A 7,946-nucleotide genomic window follows, 5' to 3' on the forward strand; every position below is an offset into this window, starting at 1 on the left:
ATTTAGTCCATTTACATTCAGTGTTATGGAAATATATGTGTTTAGAGTCATTGTGATGTCTGTAGGTTTCATGCTTGTAGTGATGTCTCTGTTACTTTGTGGTCCTTGCAACATTTCACTCACAGAATCCCCCTTAGGATCTCTTGTAGGGCTGGTTTAGTGGTGATGGATTCCTTCAGTTTTTGTTTGTTTGGGAAGACCTTTTTCTCTCTTTCTATTCTGAATGACAGACTTGCTGGATAAAGGATTCTCAGCTGCATATTTTTCCTGTTCATCACATTGAAGATTTCCTGACATTCCTTTCTGGCCTGCCAAGTTTCAGTGGATAGGTCTGCCTCTAGTTTTATGGTTCTCCCTTTGTAAGTTAGAGCCTGTTTATCACTAGCTGCTTTCAGAATTTTCTCTTTATCCTTGTATTTTGCCAGTTTCACTATGATATGTCATGCAGAAGATCAATTCAAGTTATGTCTGAAGGGATTTCTCTGCACCTCTTGGATTTCAATGCCTTTTTCCTTCCCCGGATCAGGGAAGTTCTCAGCTATGATTTCTTCAAGCACAACTTCAGCACCTTTCTCTGTCTCTTCCTCTTCTGGAATTCCTATGATACGGATATTGTTCCTTTTGACTGCATCACTTAGTTCTCTAATTCTCCCCTCATACTCCTGGATTTCTTATCTCTCTTTTCTCAGCTTCCTGTTTGTCCATAATTTAACCTTCTAATTCACCTATTCTCTGCTCTGCCTCTTCAATCCATGCTATGGCCACCTACATTTTATTTTGCACTTCATTTATAGCATTTTTTTTAGCTCCTCATAACTATTTCTTAGTCCCTTGATCTCTGTAGCAATAGATTCCCTGATGTCCTCTATGCTTTTTTCAAGCCCAGCGATTAATTTTATGACTATTATTCTAAATTCTTGTTCTGTTATATTGCTTAAATAGTTTTTGATCAATTCGTTAGCTGTCGCTACTTCCTGGAGTTTCTTTTGAGGAGAGTTCTTCCGTTTCATCATTTTGGATAATCGCTGTGGTGGCTCCAAACTGCAGGGCACTTCCCCTGTGCTGTCTGGAATAACATGTGTAGTGGGTGGGGCCGCAGTCAGACCCAATGTCTGCCCCCAGCCCACCACTGGGGCCACAGTCAGACTTGAGTGTACCTTATCTTCCCCTCTCTGGGGGCAGAAATCACTGTTGCCCCTGTCTGGGCTACTTGCACACTGCCAGGCTTATGGTGCTGCTTTGATGGGATCTGGCGTATTAGCCGGGGTGGATTCACTTGGCGCACAGGGGTGGGAGGGGCAGGCTTAGCTTGCTTTGTCATTGGTGGTCCCCTGCAGGAGGGGCCCTGCAGCACCAGGAAGGAGGCAGACTCATTGGAGGGATGGATCCACAGAAGCACAGCATTGGGCGTTTGCACGGTGCAAGCAAGTTTGGTGACAGGAACTGGTTCCCTTTGGAATTTCGGCTGGGGGATGGGTGAGGGTGATGGCGCTTGCCAGGGCCTTTTTTCCCCCACTGAGCTGAGCTCTGTCTTCCGGGGCTCAATACCTCTCCCTCCCGGCATCCTCTCGCCCTCCCCGCTCTCTGAGAGCAGAGCTGTTGACTTTTAACATTCCAGATGTTAAGTCCCGCTGGCTGTCAGAACTCACAGAGTCCAGCCACTCCTCTTTTGCAAGCCAGACTTCAGGGGCTCTACCTTGCCGAGCGGGCTGCCCTTCCACCACCCTGGCTCCCTCCTGCCAGTCCATGTAATACACACAATCTCTCTGCCCTTCCTACCCTCTTCCATGGGCCTCTTGTCTATGCTTGGCTCCAGAGTGTCCGTTCTGCTAGTCTTCTGGCAATTTTCTGGGTTATTTAGGCAGATGTGGGTGGAATCTAAGTGATCAGCAGGACAAGGTGAGTCCACCATCCTCCTACACTGCCATCTTCCCCCCTTTACTAGAAGCCATTTTCAACAATATTTCATAGTTCCTCACTGAGCCCTCCACACTCTGGTACAGGCTCCTCTGGGTATTAACTTTTCCTACTAGGTCACCCAATGAGCCCACACAACCTCAGGTCATTGGGGGAATTCATGCCTTAATAATTTGGGCTCAAGTGAAGGGACTCCCCCAACCCTCAGTGGCAGCCAAGGTTGTGATAGATGAGTGTATTCTTTGCTCCCAAACCAAACAATAGAGACTATCAAAGTGGGGATATATTCCAGGGGGAAACCAACCATACTTCTGTTGGCATATTTTTTTCATCAGCCAATTGCCCCCTTCTACTGGGGATTCCAAATATGCCATCACAATCATTAATACCTACATGGGACTCCTCTCGGTGACCCCCACCCAGAATTTCTCTTTAAAACAGGTAATACCTTCCTTGCTAAATTTGTTCTGGCTCCCTTTGGATCAACAAACATTATTGACTCTGACCAGCATACTAATTTTACCTCTCAGGAGACTCAAGAGTGGTCGATCCATTGATTGGTACATCAATCTAGACTATTGCTGTAATGCAGCTAACTTCATTGAGCACCATAAAAGCCTTCTTTTTTTTTTCAAGTATAGTTGACATGTAATAAAGTATATTAGTTTCAGGTTTACAACATAGTGATTTAATTATTATGTCAATTAGGGGCAGGAGTTAAGATGGCAGAGAAATAGGGGTACCAGAATTTCCTCATCCCTCATACACAGCTGTATTGAGGTCAGAACACTTGGAACACCCAGGAAATCTATTTGCAGAGTGATAAAAAATCTTCACAGGTAGAGGGAGACAGCTTGGCAGGACAGAGGTGGGTGTACACAAATTGGGGGAAATAAAACAGCGTGGGCACAGAAGGGAAGGATCCCATTCTGTGGAGAGACAAAAGGGAGAGAAAGAGAAGCTGTGGATTGAGGTATTGTGTTAGGACAAGAGAAAAACCTCTCCAGACCACAGACTAGAGAGCAAGAAATACAGAGAGGGCCAGTCTCTACTTTGTAAACAGCCTTAAGAGCTGAAGATTGGGATTTTCAAAAGTGCATGACATTCTTCAGATCGGATGGAAGCCGGCTGTGTGCACACACCTGGGGGGGGACACGGGGGGAGCCAGCTGTTGCGGTAATTATCTCAGCAGAGCACTGGTAGAGAACAGTCCCTTCCTTGAGTACTGTGGAGAATTTATTGCCCTGCCCCCCCCCAAGGACAAAAGACCCTGCAGGCGCCAGCTATATTAGCAGAGCAGAGTGCCACTACCCTAGAACCAGGTCTGGGTGGTGCAGGATCCTTTAAGGCTTCGGGTTTTGAATCCCAGAGGAGTGTCTAGGAGGCCCAGGAGACTGTGGGGCAGGGCAAGCTGACCACCCATGCTACTCTGTGAGGACTGCCTAAACAGTGTGGTTTGAGACACCCAGTCCAGGGAGGAGAGCTTGGGGTCTTGCCATTTTCCTCCCCATCACCAACACGGTGGGGCTTCAGGGAATAGGACAGCAGCCCCCAGTGGAGGTGGGACCTGCTTAAACCAAACCCCACCCCTCCATGCCTGGTTACTGCTTATCTACTGGAGTGGAACTAACACTGAGTGAACCAAGGGCCTCTCCTCCAGAACAGCACAGCCACCAGTCCCAGGAGCCAACAGCCAACTCTCCTGCAGTTTTGTATGTTAGTCTGTTGCTCTTTTTCTTCTCTTTTTTCTTTTCGTTCGTTCTCTTTTCTCTTCTTTTTCTTTCTACTTTCTTCTTTTTTTTTTCCTTTGGAATCCGGCTCATGGTTTCTGATTTGATTTTTGGTCAACTCTTTATATATATATATATGATATATATATATAGATAGATAGATAGATAGATAGATATGATATATATATATATATCATATATATATATATATATATATACCAATATATATATATGATATATATATCTTATATATAAGATATATATTATATTTATATAAACATATATAGATATAAATATAAATATATATATATATATGTATCTTTCTCTGCTTTGTTTGCCTGTTTAATCAGGCATTTTTATTCTATTCTTTTTACACCTTTTCTATATGTCCTTCTCTTTATTTTCTTTTCTCTCTCTCTAGATTAATCGTTATAGTTTTTTTTTATTTTCTGCTTGGTATTTTTTCCACCCCTTTCATTTTTCTCTTTGTATGGGATCAGTCCCCTGCACTTTCCTTTTCTCCAGCGTTACTTCAATGAACAAATCAAAGCACACCTGATGGAGGGTCTAAACACTCCACCACTATGAGCAAAGAAGAGCTTTGTAGAGGACTGACCAGTGGGGTAGAGTAGCTAAAACCAACAACAGAGTGCACACAACACACTTCAAAAACACTTCATAAAGTGCCAGGCCCTAGAAAGTGTATGACCTCTTTTTTAATATAGTAATTCTTGGAGGTGCAGGACACATAACAAGCTATTAAAACACGTAAATGACAGAAACCTAGCCAAAATGAAAAAACAGAAAAATTCTCCTCAAAAGAAATTCCAGGAAGAAATGACAGCCAGAGAATTTCTCAAAACAGATATAAACAATATATCTGAACAAGAATTTAGAGTAACAGTCATAAGACTAACAGCTCAGCTTGAAAAAAGCATATAAGACAGCAGAGAATCTATTGCTGCAGAGATCAAAGACCTAAGAAATAGTCACAATGAATTAAGAAATGCTATAAATGAGATGCAAAATAAACTGGATGCTGTGAGAGTGAGGATGGAAGAAACAGGAGAAAATAGGTAAAATAGAAGATAAAATTATGGAAAATGATGAAGCTGAAAAAAAGAGGGAAAGAAAATTACTAGACCATGAGGGGAGAATTAGAGACCTAAGTGATTCCATGAAACAAAATAATATCCATATCATAGGAGTTCCAGAAGAAGAAGAGAAGAGAGAAAGGGGCAGAATGTTTATTTGAACAAATCATAGTTGAGATCTTCCCTAATATGGGGAAGGAAATAGGCATCCACGTCCAAAAGACACAGAGAACTCCCTTCAAAATCAACAAACACCACAACATATCATAGTGAAATTGGTAAAACACAAAGATAAAGAGAGAATTCTGAAAGAAGCTAGGAACAAATGGGCCTTAACCTACTAGGGTAGACACATACGGGCAGTAGAAGACCTGTCCACTGAAACTTGGCAGCCCAGAAGGGATTAGCAGGAAATAGTCAATGTGCTGAATAGGAAAATATGCAGCCAAGAATCATTTATCCAGCAAGCTGTCATTCAGAATAGAAGGAGAGATAAAGGCTTTCCCAGACAAACAAAAACTGAAGGAGTTCATCACCAGTAAACCAGCCCCACAGGAGATCCTAAAGGGGACCCTGTGAATGGAAAACAGCAGACTGCAAAGGGCCAGAGATACCACCACAAGCACAAAACCTACAGATAACACAATCACACTAAATCCATAGCTTTCAATAATCATTCTCAATGTAAATGGTCTAAATGCCCCAATCAAAATACATAGGGTATCAGAATGGATAAAAAACAAGACCCATCTATATGCTGCCTACAAGAGACTCATTTTAGACCTGAGGACACCTGCAGATTGAAAGTGAGGAGATGGAGAACTATCTATCATGCTACCAGATGGCAAAAGAAAGTCAGAGTAGCCATACTTATATTAGACAAACTAGATTTTTGAAAGAAAGACTGCAACAAGAGATTGAGAAGGGCACTATATCATAATTAAGGGATCTATGCATCAAGAAGAGCTAACAATTGTAAATATTTATGCCCCCAACATGAAAAAACCCAAATATATAAATCAATTAATCACAAACATAAATAAATGTATAGATAATAATACCATGATTGTAGGGGACATTAATACTACACTTACATCAGTGAACAGATAATCTGGGCAGAAAATCAATAAGGAAACAATGTCTCTGAATGGCACATTGGACCAGATGGACTTAACAGATATATTCAGAATTTTCATCCAAAAGCAGCAGAATACACATTTTTCTCAATGCACATGGAACATTCTCCAAAATAAATCACATACTGGGTCACAAAACAACCCTCAACAAATATAAAAGAATTGAGATGATACTATGGATATTTGAAGATCACAACACTACAAAATTTGAAATCAACCACAAGAAAAAATTTTGAAAGCCCCCAAACACATGGAAGTTAAAGAACATTCTACTAAAGAATGAATGGGTCAACCAAGAAATTAAAGAAGAAATTTAAAAATATATGGAAGTAAATGAAAATGAAAATATGACAGTCTAAACCTTTCGGGATGCAGCAAAGACAGTCCTAGGAGAAGAATACATTGCAATTCAGCCCTATCTCAAGAAGCAAGAAAGGTCCCAAATACACAACCTAACCTCACACCTAAAGTAACTAGAAAGGCAGGAGCAAAGAAAGCCCAAAGCCAGCAGCAGACAAGAAATACTGAAGATTAGAGCAGAAATAAACAAGATAGAATCCAAAAAAAGAAAAAAAAAAAAAACAACAGTAGAACAGGTCAAGGAATCTAAGAGCTTGTTTTTTGAAAGAATAAACAAAATTGATAACCCCCTAGCCAGACTTCTCAAAAAGAAAAGAGAGGACCCAAATAGCTAAAATCACGCATGAAAGAGGAGAGATCACAACCAAAACAACAAAAATATAAATAATTATTAGAGAATACTATGAAAAATTATATGCCAACAAACTAGACAATCTGCAAGAAATTGAAAAATTCCTAGATACACACTACCAAAACTCAAATGGGAAGGAATAGAAAATTTGAACAGACCCATAACCAGTGAATTAATTGAATCAGTTATCAAAAATCTATCAACAAATAAGAGTCCTGGGCAAGATGGCTTCCCAGGGGAATTCTACCAGACATTTATTTTATTTATTTATTTTTAAGAACTTTACTTATTTTTGAGACAGAGAGAGACAGAGCATGAACGGGGGAGGGTCAGAGAGAGGGAGACACAGAATCTGAAACAGGCTCCAGGCTCCGAGCTGTCAGCACAGAGCCCGACGTGGGGCTCGAACTCACAGACCGCGAGATCATGACCTGAGCTGAAGTCGGCCGCTTAACCGACTGAGCCACCCAGGCGCCCCTCTACCAGACATTTAAAGCAGAGATAATACCTATTCTTCTCAAGCTGTTCCAAAAAACAGAAATGGATGGAAAGCTTCCAGACTCATTCTATGAAGCCAGCATGACCTTGATTCCCAAAGTAGACAAAGACCCCACTAAAAAGGAGAATCACAGGTCAATATCCCTGATGAACATGGATGCAAAAATTCTCAACAAGATACTGGCAAATCGAATTCAACAGTATATTGAAAGAACTATTGACGACGATGAAGTGGGATTCATTCCTAGGCTGCAGGGTTGGTTCAATATTCGCAAAATCAGTCAGCGTGATACATCACATTAATAGAAGAAAGGATAAAGGATATGATCCTGTCAATAGGCACAGAAAAAGCATTTGACACAATATAGCATGCTTTCTTAATAAAAGCCATCAAGAAAGTAAGGATAGAAGAAACATACCTTAATGTCATAAAAGCCATATATGAAAGACCCACAGCTAATATCATCCTCAATGGGGAAAGACTGAGAGCTTTCCCTCTGAAATCAGGAACATAACCGGGATGTCCACTCTCACCACTGTTGTTTAACAAGTGTTGGAAGTGGTAGCCTCCGCAGTCAGACAACAAAATGAAATAAAGGCATCCAAATTGGCAAAGAAGTCAAACTTCCACTCTTCACAGATGACATGATACTCTACATGCAAAACCCAAACGACTCCACCAAAAAACTGCTAGAGCTGATACATGAATTCAGCAAAGTCGCAGGATATAAAATAAACATACAGAAACCAGTTGCATTTGTATACACTAATAAGGAAGCAACAGAAAGAGATATCAAGGAATGGATCCCATTTACAAATGCACCAAGAATCACAAAATACCGAGTATTAAACCTAACCA

The sequence above is a fragment of the Panthera tigris genome, chromosome X (genome assembly GCF_018350195.1).
Source record: "Panthera tigris isolate Pti1 chromosome X, P.tigris_Pti1_mat1.1, whole genome shotgun sequence".
NCBI lineage: Eukaryota > Metazoa > Chordata > Mammalia > Carnivora > Felidae > Panthera > Panthera tigris.